This window comes from Hyla sarda, unplaced genomic scaffold, assembly GCF_029499605.1.
Source record: "Hyla sarda isolate aHylSar1 unplaced genomic scaffold, aHylSar1.hap1 scaffold_1931, whole genome shotgun sequence".
Classification (NCBI taxonomy): Eukaryota; Metazoa; Chordata; class Amphibia; order Anura; family Hylidae; genus Hyla; species Hyla sarda.
Genome location: NW_026608587.1, coordinates 1,708 through 21,446, shown reverse-complemented (window position 1 = coordinate 21,446; position 19,739 = coordinate 1,708). Strand labels below are relative to the sequence as shown.

General features: G+C 46.5%; 9 non-coding genes and 1 pseudogene across 9 annotated transcripts; all 10 read right to left on the bottom strand.

Annotated features, from left to right (window-relative positions):
* Nucleotides 1-40: 40 nt before the first annotated feature.
* Nucleotides 41-231, bottom strand: LOC130316491 (U2 spliceosomal RNA). Its single transcript, XR_008863807.1, has one exon. It is a non-coding gene; the product is annotated as a U2 spliceosomal RNA (small nuclear RNA).
* A 2,095-nt stretch (nt 232-2,326) lies between these two features.
* On the bottom strand, nt 2,327-2,517 carry LOC130316490 (U2 spliceosomal RNA). Its single transcript, XR_008863806.1, has one exon. It is a non-coding gene; the product is annotated as a U2 spliceosomal RNA (small nuclear RNA).
* Nucleotides 2,518-4,605: 2,088 nt separating this feature from the next.
* LOC130316513 (U2 spliceosomal RNA) lies at nt 4,606-4,796 on the bottom strand. The gene has a single exon (XR_008863824.1). It is a non-coding gene; the product is annotated as a U2 spliceosomal RNA (small nuclear RNA).
* Nucleotides 4,797-6,893: 2,097 nt separating this feature from the next.
* Nucleotides 6,894-7,082, bottom strand: LOC130316507 (U2 spliceosomal RNA). Its single transcript, XR_008863821.1, has one exon. It is a non-coding gene; the product is annotated as a U2 spliceosomal RNA (small nuclear RNA).
* A 693-nt stretch (nt 7,083-7,775) lies between these two features.
* Nucleotides 7,776-7,935, bottom strand: LOC130316508 (U2 spliceosomal RNA; annotated as a pseudogene).
* Nucleotides 7,936-10,034: 2,099 nt separating this feature from the next.
* LOC130316504 (U2 spliceosomal RNA) lies at nt 10,035-10,225 on the bottom strand. The gene has a single exon (XR_008863819.1). It is a non-coding gene; the product is annotated as a U2 spliceosomal RNA (small nuclear RNA).
* A 2,097-nt stretch (nt 10,226-12,322) lies between these two features.
* LOC130316512 (U2 spliceosomal RNA) lies at nt 12,323-12,513 on the bottom strand. The gene has a single exon (XR_008863823.1). It is a non-coding gene; the product is annotated as a U2 spliceosomal RNA (small nuclear RNA).
* A 2,088-nt stretch (nt 12,514-14,601) lies between these two features.
* Nucleotides 14,602-14,792, bottom strand: LOC130316511 (U2 spliceosomal RNA). The gene has a single exon (XR_008863822.1). It is a non-coding gene; the product is annotated as a U2 spliceosomal RNA (small nuclear RNA).
* A 2,085-nt stretch (nt 14,793-16,877) lies between these two features.
* LOC130316501 (U2 spliceosomal RNA) lies at nt 16,878-17,068 on the bottom strand. Its single transcript, XR_008863816.1, has one exon. It is a non-coding gene; the product is annotated as a U2 spliceosomal RNA (small nuclear RNA).
* Nucleotides 17,069-19,150: 2,082 nt separating this feature from the next.
* LOC130316489 (U2 spliceosomal RNA) lies at nt 19,151-19,341 on the bottom strand. Its single transcript, XR_008863805.1, has one exon. It is a non-coding gene; the product is annotated as a U2 spliceosomal RNA (small nuclear RNA).
* Nucleotides 19,342-19,739: the final 398 nt, after the last annotated feature.

Genomic DNA, 19,739 nt, shown 5'->3' with positions numbered 1-19,739 from the left:
AGCAATGAAAGTAGGAATCTTTCTTTTTAACCCTGTAAGGGGGTGGTGCACTGTACCCGAAGATACTGCCATATCGGGTCAATGCATAGGGCGACGGAAGCAAGCTTCGAAATCGGCCCCCGTTCTCAAAAATCCATTTAATATATGGTCCCCAGATAGGGGACGTATCAGATATTAAACTGATAAGAACAGATACTACACTTGATCTTAGCCAAAAGGCCGAGAAGCGATAACCGTGAAAGGGGCGGGCCCAACAAGGTGCCCTTCATGGGCACTATCACTGCTTGCTGTCAGGGAGGCTGCCAGACAATTTTCCATGCACACTCTGGGCTGGGGGGCAGTCAACCACCAGTACACACAGCAGAACCTAAACCCATACCATTATTGCTAAGCAGCAAGACAGGGGCCCATTGCACTCCCACGGGGCCTTTTTAAATGCAATCCATAACCCGGATTTGCCAGGAACCCTTCTTACTCCTCCTACTTGCATGTGACACTGGGCTTAGGATCTGCATAGGAAACACACACACAAGCACACACCTACCTTTGTTGCCTGCAGATGCCTCCTTGGCTGTCCCCAAACGGTATCAAACCAACACCCACGGGAAGCTGTAAGCATAGAGGACATGCCTGCACCCCATTGGACTTACCTGTGTGGGTTAAACCCGGGTTATTTGACAACCTATGGCGGTGATGGTTCTGCTCAGGCAGAGCAGTGCTGATGCTCCTCATAAAGCTGTCGCTGCTGTGAAGGTTCTAGGTGACATCACAAATCCCTATGGTTACATACACAACAAAGCTGGGTTGTTGTTGTTTACACTCTGCAAGGCCTGTGGAAGTGAGTGACATCATAGCACTGTAGTTCTGAGGGTTCTAGATGGATGCAACAATCTCCTGTTGCTTCTATGAAGGCCATAATAGACGACATCACCAAACAGCTCCATAGTCACATACACAGCAAAGGAGAGATGTTGTTTACACCTAGTGATGTCAGTGGTATTGAGTGACATCACAGCACAGTGCTAAGGCTCCTGGGCCTGGACACAGCAGCGGCTGCAATATCTCAACGGAGAATACTTTTTTATATATGTGTGTGTGTGCGCGTATATATATATATATATATATATATATATATATATATATATATATATATATTTCTCCGCCGAAATCACTTTTAAACCCATTTCCACCTCTTTTTCCCTTCTCTTCCTCTTACTTTTTTTTCACGTTTTTTTACGTTTTTCTCCTTTTCGCCTATTTTCTGGGCGTATTATTCTTCTTTTTCTTCTTTTTTTTCGTCTAATGCATACCCCATCAGTGCAGCAATGCTTATTCAATACCGCCAGCAGATGGAGACACTGGGGGATAATTTTCTAAGGATTTATACTGATTTTTCCTGTCTGAATTTGTCGCACAGAAAGTTGCAGGCCAAATATGTGTGACATTTCTGCGACTTTAGCTTCTAGAGCATTTTTACAACATTATACATAGGTGCTGAATACATAAAAAGCGACTGTTCAGCGACAGACAAGTCGCATCGGCTGAAAGTAGGCCAGAATGTCAGTCCATGTTGGAGCAGGTTTAGATACAGTCTAAAGTATAGATCTCAAAGTCTGTGCACAGAATTTAGCAAGGGCCTCGCACCTTCTGATGCATCAGGTAGGTGCACAATAGCATAGCCTAACCCTCTGTACTTTGGTCTATATTGATGCGGGACATAGACAGCCAGCTGATGACCAATCCATTAGTGCAATGGATGGCTGGAAGCATTTGTCTTTGCCTTTGCAATACCACAGAAGCAATGCATGGTCAATGTACAGCAATGACACACCTGTGTGAACAGCCAGGAGACCCCCCCTTCCCCCCCCCATGTTATGTTACATAGTTACATAGTTAGTATGGTCGAAAAAAGACATATGTCCATCAAGTTCAACCAGGGAATTAAGGGGTAGGGGTGTGGCGCGATATTGGGGAAGGGATGAGATTTTATATTTCTTCATAAGCATTAATCTTATTTTGTCAATTAGGAACATTCAGCACCCACCCGCTATCAAGGCAGCTGCCTATCATGTCATGCCCTACCTGCACAGGTGTGCTGGCTACTCAAATGATCCAATTAAGGAGGCCATTTAGTCAGCAGCAGCAGAAGTCCTGTGCCTGGACGCTCCAACAGCGGCCAGACACAAGCAGAAGCAGCAGAAGCAGCAGCAGCACCACCTTTTGTTTTTTGGCTGCAGCAGCAGCAAGGCCCACAGGGCTGGCTAGCTGGCTAGCCAGCAAGCAGGTAGCAATGAAAGTAGGAATCTTTCTTTTTAACCCTGTAAGGGGGTGGTGCACTGTACCCGAAGATACTGCCATATCGGGTCAATGCATAGGGCGACGGAAGCAAGCTTCGAAATCGGCCCCCGTTCTCAAAAATCCATTTAATATATGGTCCCCAGATAGGGGACGTATCAGATATTAAACTGATAAGAACAGATACTACACTTGATCTTAGCCAAAAGGCCGAGAAGCGATAACCGTGAAAGGGGCGGGCCCAACAAGGTGCCCTTCATGGGCACTATCACTGCTTGCTGTCAGGGAGGCTGCCAGACAATTTTCCATGCACACTCTGGGCTGGGGGGCAGTCAACCACCAGTACACACAGCAGAACCTAAACCCATACCATTATTGCTAAGCAGCAAGACAGGGGCCCATTGCACTCCCACGGGGCCTTTTAAAATGCAATCCATAACCCGGATTTGCCAGGAACCCTTCTTACTCCTCCTACTTGCATGTGACACTGGGCTTAGGATCTGCATAGGAAACACACACACAAGCACACACCTACCTTTGTTGCCTGCAGATGCCTCCTTGGCTGTCCCCAAACGGTATCAAACCAACACCCACGGGAAGCTGTAAGCATAGAGGACATGCCTGCACCCCATTGGACTTACCTGTGTGGGTTAAACCCGGGTTATTTGACAACCTATGGAGGTGATGGTTCTGCTCAGGCAGAGCAGTGCTGATGCTCCTCATAAAGCTGTCGCTGCTGTGAAGGTTCTAGGTGACATCACAAATCCCTATGGTTACATACACAACAAAGCTGGGTTGTTGTTGTTTACACTCTGCAAGGCCTGTGGAAGTGAGTGACATCATAGCACTGTAGTTCTGAGGGTTCTAGATGGATGCAACAATCTCCTGTTGCTTCTATGAAGGCCATAATAGACGACATCACCAAACAGCTCCATAGTCACATACACAGCAAAGGAGAGATGTTGTTTACACCTAGTGATGTCAGTGGTATTGAGTGACATCACAGCACAGTGCTAAGGCTCCTGGGCCTGGACACAGCAGCGGCTGCAATATCTCAACGGAGAATACGTTTATATATATGTGTGTGTGTGCGCGTATATATATATATATATATATATATATATATATATATATATTTCTCCGCCGAAATCACTTTTAAACCCATTTCCACCTTTTTTTCCCTTCTCTTCCTCTTACTTTTTTTTCACGTTTTTTTACGTTTTTCTCCTTTTCGCCTCTTTTCTGGGCGTATTATTCTTCTTTTTCTTCTTTTTTTTCGTCTAATGCATACCCCATCAGTGCAGCAATGCTTATTCAATACCGCCAGCAGATGGAGACACTGGGGGATAATTTTCTAAGGATTTATACTGATTTTTCCTGTCTGAATTTGTCGCACAGAAAGTTGCAGGCCAAATATGTGTGACATTTCTGCGACTTTAGCTTCTAGAGCATTTTTACAACATTATACATAGGTGCTGAATACATAAAAAGCGACTGTTCAGCGACAGACAAGTCGCATCGGCTGAAAGTAGGCCAGAATGTCAGTCCATGTTGGAGCAGGTTTAGATACAGTCTAAAGTATAGATCTCAAAGTCTGTGCACAGAATTTAGCAAGGGCCTCGCACCTTCTGATGCATCAGGTAGGTGCACAATAGCATAGCCTAACCCTCTGTACTTTGGTCTATATTGATGCGGGACATAGACAGCCAGCTGATGACCAATCCATTAGTGCAATGGATGGCTGGAAGCATTTGTCTTTGCCTTTGCAATACCACAGAAGCAATGCATGGTCAATGTACAGCAATGACACACCTGTGTGAACAGCCAGGAGACCCCCCCCCCCCCCCATGTTATGTTACATAGTTACATAGATAGTACGGTCGAAAAAAGACATATGTCCATCAAGTTCAACCAGGGAATTAAGGGGTAGGGGTGTGGCGCGATATTGGGGAAGGGATGAGATTTTATATTTCTTCATAAGCATTAATCTTATTTTGTCAATTAGGAACATTCAGCACCCACCCGCTATCAAGGCAGCTGCCTATCATGTCATGCCCTACCTGCACAGGTGTGCTGGCTACTCAAATGATCCAATTAAGGAGGCCATTTAGTCAGCAGCAGCAGAAGTCCTGTGCCTGGACGCTCCAACAGCGGCCAGACACAAGCAGAAGCAGAAGCAGCAGAAGCAGCAGCAGCACCACCTTTTGTTTTTTGGCTGCAGCAGCAGCAAGGCCCACAGGGCTGGCTAGCTGGCTAGCCAGCAAGCAGGTAGCAATGAAAGTAGGAATCTTTCTTTTTAACCCTGTAAGGGGGTGGTGCACTGTACCCGAAGATACTGCCATATCGGGTCAATGCATAGGGCGACGGAAGCAAGCTTCGAAATCGGCCCCCGTTCTCAAAAATCCATTTAATATATGGTCCCCAGATAGGGGACGTATCAGATATTAAACTGATAAGAACAGATACTACACTTGATCTTAGCCAAAAGGCCGAGAAGCGATAACCGTGAAAGGGGCGGGCCCAACAAGGTGCCCTTCATGGGCACTATCACTGCTTGCTGTCAGGGAGGCTGCCAGACAATTTTCCATGCACACTCTGGGCTGGGGGGCAGTCAACCACCAGTACACACAGCAGAACCTAAACCCATACCATTATTGCTAAGCAGCAAGACAGGGGCCCATTGCACTCCCACGGGGCCTTTTTAAATGCAATCCATAACCCGGATTTGCCAGGAACCCTTCTTACTCCTCCTACTTGCATGTGACACTGGGCTTAGGATCTGCATAGGAAACACACACACAAGCACACACCTACCTTTGTTGCCTGCAGATGCCTCCTTGGCTGTCCCCAAACGGTATCAAACCAACACCCACGGGAAGCTGTAAGCATAGAGGACATGCCTGCACCCCATTGGACTTACCTGTGTGGGTTAAACCCGGGTTATTTGACAACCTATGGCGGTGATGGTTCTGCTCAGGCAGAGCAGTGCTGATGCTCCTCATAAAGCTGTCGCTGCTGTGAAGGTTCTAGGTGACATCACAAATCCCTATGGTTACATACACAACAAAGCTGGGTTGTTGTTGTTTACACTCTGCAAGGCCTGTGGAAGTGAGTGACATCATAGCACTGTAGTTCTGAGGGTTCTAGATGGATGCAACAATCTCCTGTTGCTTCTATGAAGGCCATAATAGACGACATCACCAAACAGCTCCATAGTCACATACACAGCAAAGGAGAGATGTTGTTTACACCTAGTGATGTCAGTGGTATTGAGTGACATCACAGCACAGTGCTAAGGCTCCTGGGCCTGGACACAGCAGCGGCTGCAATATCTCAACGGAGAATACGTTTATATATATGTGTGTGTGTGCGCGTATATATATATATATATATATATATATATATATATATATATATATATTTCTCCGCCGAAATCACTTTTAAACCCATTTCCACCTTTTTTTCCCTTCTCTTCCTCTTACTTTTTTTTCACGTTTTTTTACGTTTTTCTCCTTTTCGCCTCTTTTCTGGGCGTATTATTCTTCTTTTTCTTCTTTTTTTTCGTCTAATGCATACCCCATCAGTGCAGCAATGCTTATTCAATACCGCCAGCAGATGGAGACACTGGGGGATAATTTTCTAAGGATTTATACTGATTTTTCCTGTCTGAATTTGTCGCACAGAAAGTTGCAGGCCAAATATGTGTGACATTTCTGCGACTTTAGCTTCTAGAGCATTTTTACAACATTATACATAGGTGCTGAATACATAAAAAGCGACTGTTCAGCGACAGACAAGTCGCATCGGCTGAAAGTAGGCCAGAATGTCAGTCCATGTTGGAGCAGGTTTAGATACAGTCTAAAGTATAGATCTCAAAGTCTGTGCACAGAATTTAGCAAGGGCCTCGCACCTTCTGATGCATCAGGTAGGTGCACAATAGCATAGCCTAACCCTCTGTACTTTGGTCTATATTGATGCGGGACATAGACAGCCAGCTGATGACCAATCCATTAGTGCAATGGATGGCTGGAAGCATTTGTCTTTGCCTTTGCAATACCACAGAAGCAATGCATGGTCAATGTACAGCAATGACACACCTGTGTGAACAGCCAGGAGACCCCCCCCCCCCCCCCCCATGTTATGTTACATAGTTACATAGATAGTACGGTCGAAAAAAGACATATGTCCATCAAGTTCAACCAGGGAATTAAGGGGTAGGGGTGTGGCGCGATATTGGGGAAGGGATGAGATTTTATATTTCTTCATAAGCATTAATCTTATTTTGTCAATTAGGAACATTCAGCACCCACCCGCTATCAAGGCAGCTGCCTATCATGTCATGCCCTACCTGCACAGGTGTGCTGGCTACTCAAATGATCCAATTAAGGAGGCCATTTAGTCAGCAGCAGCAGAAGTCCTGTGCCTGGACGCTCCAACAGCGGCCAGACACAAGCAGAAGCAGAAGCAGCAGAAGCAGCAGCAGCACCACCTTTTGTTTTTTGGCTGCAGCAGCAGCAAGGCCCACAGGGCTGGCTAGCTGGCTAGCCAGCAAGCAGGTAGCAATGAAAGTAGGAATCTTTCTTTTTAACCCTGTAAGGGGGTGGTGCACTGTACCCGAAGATACTGCCATATCGGGTCAATGCATAGGGCGACGGAAGCAAGCTTCGAAATCGGCCCCCGTTCTCAAAAATCCATTTAATATATGGTCCCCAGATAGGGGACGTATCAGATATTAAACTGATAAGAACAGATTTTTTTTTTTTTTTTTTTTTTTTTTTAAAGCCGAGGAACGTGCTTTCGATTCACCCAAAGTGCAAGAAAAAGTGCAAACGTGTTACACTAAAAAAACGTGCACAAAGGATGCGGTCTATCGCAAGCCCTTCTCCGATAGGAGAGAGGCCCCCCAACAAACCTTACCCTTCGCCTCCGGACCAAAAGGTACCTGCGAGGTTCCAGGTTCGATGTCCCTTTTCGCCGAAGCTACTAGGGGACCACAAATGCTCCCGGCATCCCCCTTGGCGTTAGCCAAGGTATCTGCCCGCAGAGCCGATTACGGTAGGTACCCTGCCAAAGCAGGAGTACCCGGGGTGTTTGCAGGGAGGTGCGGAACCTAATGGCCACACACACCTCCCCTAGACCGCCAGGAGGGACACCCAGAAGGGCTACCGCATCCTGACAAATCCTGTGAACACACAACACGCAAAAAGTGACACAGTGAGACAAAAAAGAAATAAATAAGTGAATGTGTGCAGATATACTGCCCGGACATCCGGCCGGATCTATAAAAATTTCTCTGATCCTAGCCAGAAGGCCGGGAATCAAGAGGTGAGTGCCACAAGGTGAAGAGATTATGGTGCCCGTGCTTCAACCCAGTGAGTCTATTCTCCCAGTGAGTTTCGGCACCTCGGGGTCACCACTCCCCGAGGCACAAAAGTACCTCGGCTCTAGACCCTCTCAGCCTCATGGCGAGACCCGGAGGGAACAGGTCACATCGGGGCAGCCGTCGAGCTGATTCCTCAGAACCAGCCCCGGAAAGCCCTGGTACACCTGCATCCTCCATGCAGCACCCATCCCCACCAGCATGAAAACTGATAAGAACAGATACTACACTTGATCTTAGCCAAAAGGCCGAGAAGCGATAACCGTGAAAGGGGCGGGCCCAACAAGGTGCCCTTCATGGGCACTATCACTGCTTGCTGTCAGGGAGGCTGCCAGACAATTTTCCATGCACACTCTGGGCTGGGGGGCAGTCAACCACCAGTACACACAGCAGAACCTAAACCCATACCATTATTGCTAAGCAGCAAGACAGGGGCCCATTGCACTCCCACGGGGCCTTTTTAAATGCAATCCATAACCCGGATTTGCCAGGAACCCTTCTTACTCCTCCTACTTGCATGTGACACTGGGCTTAGGATCTGCATAGGAAACACACACACAAGCACACACCTACCTTTGTTGCCTGCAGATGCCTCCTTGGCTGTCCCCAAACGGTATCAAACCAACACCCACGGGAAGCTGTAAGCATAGAGGACATGCCTGCACCCCATTGGACTTACCTGTGTGGGTTAAACCCGGGTTATTTGACAACCTATGGCGGTGATGGTTCTGCTCAGGCAGAGCAGTGCTGATGCTCCTCATAAAGCTGTCGCTGCTGTGAAGGTTCTAGGTGACATCACAAATCCCTATGGTTACATACACAACAAAGCTGGGTTGTTGTTGTTTACACTCTGCAAGGCCTGTGGAAGTGAGTGACATCATAGCACTGTAGTTCTGAGGGTTCTAGATGGATGCAACAATCTCCTGTTGCTTCTATGAAGGCCATAATAGACGACATCACCAAACAGCTCCATAGTCACATACACAGCAAAGGAGAGATGTTGTTTACACCTAGTGATGTCAGTGGTATTGAGTGACATCACAGCACAGTGCTAAGGCTCCTGGGCCTGGACACAGCAGCGGCTGCAATATCTCAACGGAGAATACGTTTATATATATGTGTGTGTGTGCGCGTATATATATATATATATATATATATATATATATATATATATATATATTTCTCCGCCGAAATCACTTTTAAACCCATTTCCACCTTTTTTTCCCTTCTCTTCCTCTTACTTTTTTTTCACGTTTTTTTACGTTTTTCTCCTTTTCGCCTCTTTTCTGGGCGTATTATTCTTCTTTTTCTTCTTTTTTTTCGTCTAATGCATACCCCATCAGTGCAGCAATGCTTATTCAATACCGCCAGCAGATGGAGACACTGGGGGATAATTTTCTAAGGATTTATACTGATTTTTCCTGTCTGAATTTGTCGCACAGAAAGTTGCAGGCCAAATATGTGTGACATTTCTGCGACTTTAGCTTCTAGAGCATTTTTACAACATTATACATAGGTGCTGAATACATAAAAAGCGACTGTTCAGCGACAGACAAGTCGCATCGGCTGAAAGTAGGCCAGAATGTCAGTCCATGTTGGAGCAGGTTTAGATACAGTCTAAAGTATAGATCTCAAAGTCTGTGCACAGAATTTAGCAAGGGCCTCGCACCTTCTGATGCATCAGGTAGGTGCACAATAGCATAGCCTAACCCTCTGTACTTTGGTCTATATTGATGCGGGACATAGACAGCCAGCTGATGACCAATCCATTAGTGCAATGGATGGCTGGAAGCATTTGTCTTTGCCTTTGCAATACCACAGAAGCAATGCATGGTCAATGTACAGCAATGACACACCTGTGTGAACAGCCAGGAGACCCCCCCCCCCCCCCCCCCCATGTTATGTTACATAGTTACATAGTTAGTACGGTCGAAAAAAGACATATGTCCATCAAGTTCAACCAGGGAATTAAGGGGTAGGGGTGTGGCGCGATATTGGGGAAGGGATGAGATTTTATATTTCTTCATAAGCATTAATCTTATTTTGTCAATTAGGAACATTCAGCACCCACCCGCTATCAAGGCAGCTGCCTATCATGTCATGCCCTACCTGCACAGGTGTGCTGGCTACTCAAATGATCCAATTAAGGAGGCCATTTAGTCAGCAGCAGCAGAAGTCCTGTGCCTGGACGCTCCAACAGCGGCCAGACACAAGCAGAAGCAGAAGCAGCAGAAGCAGCAGCAGCACCACCTTTTGTTTTTTGGCTGCAGCAGCAGCAAGGCCCACAGGGCTGGCTAGCTGGCTAGCCAGCAAGCAGGTAGCAATGAAAGTAGGAATCTTTCTTTTTAACCCTGTAAGGGGGTGGTGCACTGTACCCGAAGATACTGCCATATCGGGTCAATGCATAGGGCGACGGAAGCAAGCTTCGAAATCGGCCCCCGTTCTCAAAAATCCATTTAATATATGGTCCCCAGATAGGGGACGTATCAGATATTAAACTGATAAGAACAGATACTACACTTGATCTTAGCCAAAAGGCCTGGAAGCGATAACCGTGAAAGGGGCGGGCCCAACAAGGTGCCCTTCATGGGCACTATCACTGCTTGCTGTCAGGGAGGCTGCCAGACAATTTTCCATGCACACTCTGGGCTGGGGGGCAGTCAACCACCAGTACACACAGCAGAACCTAAACCCATACCATTATTGCTAAGCAGCAAGACAGGGGCCCATTGCACTCCCACGGGGCCTTTTTAAATGCAATCCATAACCCGGATTTGCCAGGAACCCTTCTTACTCCTCCTACTTGCATGTGACACTGGGCTTAGGATCTGCATAGGAAACACACACACAAGCACACACCTACCTTTGTTGCCTGCAGATGCCTCCTTGGCTGTCCCCAAACGGTATCAAACCAACACCCACGGGAAGCTGTAAGCATAGAGGACATGCCTGCACCCCATTGGACTTACCTGTGTGGGTTAAACCCGGGTTATTTGACAACCTATGGCGGTGATGGTTCTGCTCAGGCAGAGCAGTGCTGATGCTCCTCATAAAGCTGTCGCTGCTGTGAAGGTTCTAGGTGACATCACAAATCCCTATGGTTACATACACAACAAAGCTGGGTTGTTGTTGTTTACACTCTGCAAGGCCTGTGGAAGTGAGTGACATCATAGCACTGTAGTTCTGAGGGTTCTAGATGGATGCAACAATCTCCTGTTGCTTCTATGAAGGCCATAATAGACGACATCACCAAACAGCTCCATAGTCACATACACAGCAAAGGAGAGATGTTGTTTACACCTAGTGATGTCAGTGGTATTGAGTGACATCACAGCACAGTGCTAAGGCTCCTGGGCCTGGACACAGCAGCGGCTGCAATATCTCAACGGAGAATACGTTTATATATATGTGTGTGTGTGCGCGTATATATATATATATATATATATATATATATATATATATATATATATATTTCTCCGCCGAAATCACTTTTAAACCCATTTCCACCTTTTTTTCCCTTCTCTTCCTCTTGCTTTTTTTTCACGTTTTTTTACGTTTTTCTCCTTTTCGCCTCTTTTCTGGGCGTATTATTCTTCTTTTTCTTCTTTTTTTTCGTCTAATGCATACCCCATCAGTGCAGCAATGCTTATTCAATACCGCCAGCAGATGGAGACACTGGGGGATAATTTTCTAAGGATTTATACTGATTTTTCCTGTCTGAATTTGTCGCACAGAAAGTTGCAGGCCAAATATGTGTGACATTTCTGCGACTTTAGCTTCTAGAGCATTTTTACAACATTATACATAGGTGCTGAATACATAAAAAGCGACTGTTCAGCGACAGACAAGTCGCATCGGCTGAAAGTAGGCCAGAATGTCAGTCCATGTTGGAGCAGGTTTAGATACAGTCTAAAGTATAGATCTCAAAGTCTGTGCACAGAATTTAGCAAGGGCCTCGCACCTTCTGATGCATCAGGTAGGTGCACAATAGCATAGCCTAACCCTCTGTACTTTGGTCTATATTGATGCGGGACATAGACAGCCAGCTGATGACCAATCCATTAGTGCAATGGATGGTTGGAAGCATTTGTCTTTGCCTTTGCAATACCACAGAAGCAATGCATGGTCAATGTACAGCAATGACACACCTGTGTGAACAGCCAGGAGACCCCCCCCCCCCCCCCATGTTATGTTACATAGTTACATAGTTAGTACGGTCGAAAAAAGACATATGTCCATCAAGTTCAACCAGGGAATTAAGGGGTAGGGGTGTGGCGCGATATTGGGGAAGGGATGAGATTTTATATTTCTTCATAAGCATTAATCTTATTTTGTCAATTAGGAACATTCAGCACCCACCCGCTATCAAGGCAGCTGCCTATCATGTCATGCCCTACCTGCACAGGTGTGCTGGCTACTCAAATGATCCAATTAAGGAGGCCATTTAGTCAGCAGCAGCAGAAGTCCTGTGCCGGGACGCTCCAACAGCGGCCAGACACAAGCAGAAGCAGAAGCAGCAGAAGCAGCAGCAGCACCACCTTTTGTTTTTTGGCTGCAGCAGCAGCAAGGCCCACAGGGCTGGCTAGCTGGCTAGCCAGCAAGCAGGTAGCAATGAAAGTAGGAATCTTTCTTTTTAACCCTGTAAGGGGGTGGTGCACTGTACCCGAAGATACTGCCATATCGGGTCAATGCATAGGGCGACGGAAGCAAGCTTCGAAATCGGCCCCCGTTCTCAAAAATCCATTTAATATATGGTCCCCAGATAGGGGACGTATCAGATATTAAACTGATAAGAACAGATACTACACTTGATCTTAGCCAAAAGGCCGAGAAGCGATAACCGTGAAAGGGGCGGGCCCAACAAGGTGCCCTTCATGGGAACTATCACTGCTTGCTGTCAGGGAGGCTGCCAGACAATTTTCCATGCACACTCTGGGCTGGGGGGCAGTCAACCACCAGTACACACAGCAGAACCTAAACCCATACCATTATTGCTAAGCAGCAAGACAGGGGCCCATTGCACTCCCACGGGGCCTTTTTAAATGCAATCCATAACCCGGATTTGCCAGGAACCCTTCTTACTCCTCCTACTTGCATGTGACACTGGGCTTAGGATCTGCATAGGAAACACACACACAAGCACACACCTACCTTTGTTGCCTGCAGATGCCTCCTTGGCTGTCCCCAAACGGTATCAAACCAACACCCACGGGAAGCTGTAAGCATAGAGGACATGCCTGCACCCCATTGGACTTACCTGTGTGGGTTAAACCCGGGTTATTTGACAACCTATGGCGGTGATGGTTCTGCTCAGGCAGAGCAGTGCTGATGCTCCTCATAAAGCTGTCGCTGCTGTGAAGGTTCTAGGTGACATCACAAATCCCTATGGTTACATACACAACAAAGCTGGGTTGTTGTTGTTTACACTCTGCAAGGCCTGTGGAAGTGAGTGACATCATAGCACTGTAGTTCTGAGGGTTCTAGATGGATGCAACAATCTCCTGTTGCTTCTATGAAGGCCATAATAGACGACATCACCAAACAGCTCCATAGTCACATACACAGCAAAGGAGAGATGTTGTTTACACCTAGTGATGTCAGTGGTATTGAGTGACATCACAGCACAGTGCTAAGGCTCCTGGGCCTGGACACAGCAGCGGCTGCAATATCTCAACGGAGAATACGTTTATATATATGTGTGTGTGTGCGCATATATATATATATATATATATATATATATATATATATATATTTCTCCGCCGAAATCACTTTTAAACCCATTTCCACCTTTTTTTCCCTTCTCTTCCTCTTACTTTTTTTTCACGTTTTTTTACGTTTTTCTCCTTTTCGCCTCTTTTCTGGGCGTATTATTCTTCTTTTTCTTCTTTTTTTTCGTCTAATGCATACCCCATCAGTGCAGCAATGCTTATTCAATACCGCCAGCAGATGGAGACACTGGGGGATAATTTTCTAAGGATTTATACTGATTTTTCCTGTCTGAATTTGTCGCACAGAAAGTTGCAGGCCAAATATGTGTGACATTTCTGCGACTTTAGCTTCTAGAGCATTTTTACAACATTATACATAGGTGCTGAATACATAAAAAGCGACTGTTCAGCGACAGACAAGTCGCATCGGCTGAAAGTAGGCCAGAATGTCAGTCCATGTTGGAGCAGGTTTAGATACAGTCTAAAGTATAGATCTCAAAGTCTGTGCACAGAATTTAGCAAGGGCCTCGCACCTTCTGATGCATCAGGTAGGTGCACAATAGCATAGCCTAACCCTCTGTACTTTGGTCTATATTGATGCGGGACATAGACAGCCAGCTGATGACCAATCCATTAGTGCAATGGATGGCTGGAAGCATTTGTCTTTGCCTTTGCAATACCACAGAAGCAATGCATGGTCAATGTACAGCAATGACACACCTGTGTGAACAGCCAGGAGACCCCCCCCCCCCCCCATGTTATGTTACATAGTAACATAGTTAGTACGGTCGAAAAAAGACATATGTCCATCAAGTTCAACCAGGGAATTAAGGGGTAGGGGTGTGGCGCGATATTGGGGAAGGGATGAGATTTTATATTTCTTCATAAGCATTAATCTTATTTTGTCAATTAGGAACATTCAGCACCCACCCGCTATCAAGGCAGCTGCCTATCATGTCATGCCCTACCTGCACAGGTGTGCTGGCTACTCAAATGATCCAATTAAGGAGGCCATTTAGTCAGCAGCAGCAGAAGTCCTGTGCCTGGACGCTCCAACAGCGGCCAGACACAAGCAGAAGCAGAAGCAGCAGAAGCAGCAGCAGCACCACCTTTTGTTTTTTGGCTGCAGCAGCAGCAAGGCCCACAGGGCTGGCTAGCTGGCTAGCCAGCAAGCAGGTAGCAATGAAAGTAGGAATCTTTCTTTTTAACCCTGTAAGGGGGTGGTGCACTGTACCCGAAGATACTGCCATATCGGGTCAATGCATAGGGCGACGGAAGCAAGCTTCGAAATCGGCCCCCGTTCTCAAAAATCCATTTAATATATGGTCCCCAGATAGGGGACGTATCAGATATTAAACTGATAAGAACAGATACTACACTTGATCTTAGCCAAAAGGCCGAGAAGCGATAACCGTGAAAGGGGCGGGCCCAACAAGGTGCCCTTCATGGGCACTATCACTGCTTGCTGTCAGGGAGGCTGCCAGACAATTTTCCATGCACACTCTGGGCTGGGGGGCAGTCAACCACCAGTACACACAGCAGAACCTAAACCCATACCATTATTGCTAAGCAGCAAGACAGGGGCCCATTGCACTCCCACGGGGTCTTTTTAAATGCAATCCATAACCCGGATTTGCCAGGAACCCTTCTTACTCCTCCTACTTGCATGTGACACTGGGCTTAGGATCTGCATAGGAAACACACACACAAGCACACACCTACCTTTGTTGCCTGCAGATGCCTCCTTGGCTGTCCCCAAACGGTATCAAACCAACACCCACGGGAAGCTGTAAGCATAGAGGACATGCCTGCACCCCATTGGACTTACCTGTGTGGGTTAAACCCGGGTTATTTGACAACCTATGGCGGTGATGGTTCTGCTCAGGCAGAGCAGTGCTGATGCTCCTCATAAAGCTGTCGCTGCTGTGAAGGTTGTAGGTGACATCACAAATCCCTATGGTTACATACACAACAAAGCTGGGTTGTTGTTGTTTACACTCTGCAAGGCCTGTGGAAGTGAGTGACATCATAGCACTGTAGTTCTGAGGGTTCTAGATGGATGCAACAATCTCCTGTTGCTTCTATGAAGGCCATAATAAACGACATCACCAAACAGCTCCATAGTCACATACACAGCAAAGGAGAGATGTTGTTTACACCTAGTGATGTCAGTGGTATTGAGTGACATCACAGCACAGTGCTAAGGCTCCTGGGCCTGGACACAGCAGCGGCTGCAATATCTCAACGGAGAATACGTTTATATATATGTGTGTGTGTGCGCGTATATATATATATATATATATATATATATATATATATTTCTCCGCCGAAATCACTTTTAAACCCATTTCCACCTTTTTTTCCCTTCTCTTCCTCTTACTTTTTTTTCACGTTTTTTTACGTTTTTCTCCTTTTCGCCTCTTTTCTGGGCGTATTATTCTTCTTTTTCTTCTTTTTTTTCGTCTAATGCATACCCCATCAGTGCAGCAATGCTTATTCAATACCGCCAGCAGATGGAGACACTGGGGGATAATTTTCTAAGGATTTATACTGATTTTTCCTGTCTGAATTTGTCGCACAGAAAGTTGCAGGCCAAATATGTGTGACATTACTGCGACTTTAGCTTCTAGAGCATTTTTACAACATTATACATAGGTGCTGAATACATAAAAAGCGACTGTTCAGCGACAGACAAGTCGCATCGGCTGAAAGTAGGCCAGAATGTCAGTCCATGTTGGAGCAGGTTTAGATACAGTCTAAAGTATAGATCTCAAAGTCTGTGCACAGAATTTAGCAAGGGCCTCGCACCTTCTGATGCATCAGGTAGGTGCACAATAGCATAGCCTAACCCTCTGTACTTTGGTCTATATTGATGCGGGACATAGACAGCCAGCTGATGACCAATCCATTAGTGCAATGGATGGCTGGAAGCATTTGTCTTTGCCTTTGCAATACCACAGAAGCAATGCATGGTCAATGTACAGCAATGACACACCTGTGTGAACAGCCAGGAGACCCCCCCCCCCCCCCCATGTTATGTTACATAGTTACATAGTTAGTACGGTCGAAAAAAGACATATGTCCATCAAGTTCAACCAGGGAATTAAGGGGTAGGGGTGTGGCGCGATATTGGGGAAGGGATGAGATTTTATATTTCTTCATAAGCATTAATCTTATTTTGTCAATTAGGAACATTCAGCACCCACCCGCTATCAAGGCAGCTGCCTATCATGTCATGCCCTACCTGCACAGGTGTGCTGGCTACTCAAATGATCCAATTAAGGAGGCCATTTAGTCAGCAGCAGCAGAAGTCCTGTGCCTGGACGCTCCAACAGCGGCCAGACACAAGCAGAAGCAGAAGCAGCAGAAGCAGCAGCAGCACCACCTTTTGTTTTTTGGCTGCAGCAGCAGCAAGGCCCACAGGGCTGGCTAGCTGGCTAGCCAGCAAGCAGGTAGCAATGAAAGTAGGAATCTTTCTTTTTAACCCTGTAAGGGGGTGGTGCACTGTACCCGAAGATACTGCCATATCGGGTCAATGCATAGGGCGACGGAAGCAAGCTTCGAAATCGGCCCCCGTTCTCAAAAATCCATTTAATATATGGTCCCCAGATAGGGGACGTATCAGATATTAAACTGATAAGAACAGATACTACACTTGATCTTAGCCAAAAGGCCGAGAAGCGATAACCGTGAAAGGGGCGGGCCCAACAAGGTGCCCTTCATGGGCACTATCACTGCTTGCTGTCAGGGAGGCTGCCAGACAATTTTCCATGCACACTCTGGGCTGGGGGGCAGTCAACCACCAGTACACACAGCAGAACCTAAACCCATACCATTATTGCTAAGCAGCAAGACAGGGGCCCATTGCACTCCCACGGGGCCTTTTTAAATGCAATCCATAACCCGGATTTGCCAGGAACCCTTCTTACTCCTCCTACTTGCATGTGACACTGGGCTTAGGATCTGCATAGGAAACACACACACAAGCACACACCTACCTTTGTTGCCTGCAGATGCCTCCTTGGCTGTCCCCAAACGGTATCAAACCAACACCCACGGGAAGCTGTAAGCATAGAGGACATGCCTGCACCCCATTGGACTTACCTGTGTGGGTTAAACCCGGGTTATTTGACAACCTATGGCGGTGATGGTTCTGCTCAGGCAGAGCAGTGCTGATGCTCCTCATAAAGCTGTCGCTGCTGTGAAGGTTCTAGGTGACATCACAAATCCCTATGGTTACATACACAACAAAGCTGGGTTGTTGTTGTTTACACTCTGCAAGGCCTGTGGAAGTGAGTGACATCATAGCACTGTAGTTCTGAGGGTTCTAGATGGATGCAACAATCTCCTGTTGCTTCTATGAAGGCCATAATAGACGACATCACCAAACAGCTCCATAGTCACATACACAGCAAAGGAGAGATGTTGTTTACACCTAGTGATGTCAGTGGTATTGAGTGACATCACAGCACAGTGCTAAGGCTCCTGGGCCTGGACACAGCAGCGGCTGCAATATCTCAACGGAGAATACGTTTATATATATGTGTGTGTGTGCGCGTATATATATATATATATATATATATATATATATATATTTCTCCGCCGAAATCACTTTTAAACCCATTTCCACCTTTTTTTCCCTTCTCTTCCTCTTACTTTTTTTTCACTTTTTTTACGTTTTTCTCCTTTTCGCCTCTTTTCTGGGCGTATTATTCTTCTTTTTCTTCTTTTTTTTCGTCTAATGCATACCCCATCAGTGCAGCAATGCTTATTCAATACCGCCAGCAGATGGAGACACTGGGGGATAATTTTCTAAGGATTTATACTGATTTTTCCTGTCTGAATTTGTCGCACAGAAAGTTGCAGGCCAAATATGTGTGACATTTCTGCGACTTTAGCTTCTAGAGCATTTTTACAACATTATACATAGGTGCTGAATACATAAAAAGCGACTGTTCAGCGACAGACAAGTCGCATCGGCTGAAAGTAGGCCAGAATGTCAGTCCATGTTGGAGCAGGTTTAGATACAGTCTAAAGTATAGATCTCAAAGTCTGTGCACAGAATTTAGCAAGGGCCTCGCACCTTCTGATGCATCAGGTAGGTGCACAATAGCATAGCCTAACCCTCTGTACTTTGGTCTATATTGATGCGGGACATAGACAGCCAGCTGATGACCAATCCATTAGTGCAATGGATGGCTGGAAGCATTTGTCTTTGCCTTTGCAATACCACAGAAGCAATGCATGGTCAATGTACAGCAATGACACACCTGTGTGAACAGCCAGGAGACCCCCCCCCCCCCCATGTTATGTTACATAGTTACATAGTTAGTACGGTCGAAAAAAGACATATGTCCATCAAGTTCAACCAGGGAATTAAGGGGTAGGGGTGTGGCGCGATATTGGGGAAGGGATGAGATTTTATATTTCTTCATAAGCATTAATCTTATTTTGTCAATTAGGAACATTCAGCACCCACCCGCTATCAAGGCAGCTGCCTATCATGTCATGCCCTACCTGCACAGGTGTGCTGGCTACTCAAATGATCCAATTAAGGAGGCCATTTAGTCAGCAGCAGCAGAAGTCCTGTGCCTGGACGCTCCAACAGCGGCCAGACACAAGCAGAAGCAGAAGCAGCAGAAGCAGCAGCAGCACCACCTTTTGTTTTTTGGCTGCAGCAGCAGCAAGGCCCACAGGGCTGGCTAGCTGGCTAGCCAGCAAGCAGGTAGCAATGAAAGTAGGAATCTTTCTTTTTAACCCTGTAAGGGGGTGGTGCACTGTACCCGAAGATACTGCCATATCGGGTCAATGCATAGGGCGACGGAAGCAAGCTTCGAAATCGGCCCCCGTTCTCAAAAATCCATTTAATATATGGTCCCCAGATAGGGGACGTATCAGATATTAAACTGATAAGAACAGATACTACACTTGATCTTAGCCAAAAGGCCGAGAAGCGATAACCGTGAAAGGGGCGGGCCCAACAAGGTGCCCTTCATGGGCACTATCACTGCTTGCTGTCAGGGAGGCTGCCAGACAATTTTCCATGCACACTCTGGGCTGGGGGGCAGTCAACCACCAGTACACACAGCAGAACCTAAACCCATACCATTATTGCTAAGCAGCAAGACAGGGGCCCATTGCACTCCCACGGGGCCTTTTTAAATGCAATCCATAACCCGGATTTGCCAGGAACCCTTCTTACTCCTCCTACTTGCATGTGACACTGGGCTTAGGATCTGCATAGGAAACACACACACAAGCACACACCTACCTTTGTTGCCTGCAGATGCCTCCTTGGCTGTCCCCAAACGGTATCAAACCAACACCCACGGGAAGCTGTAAGCATAGAGGACATG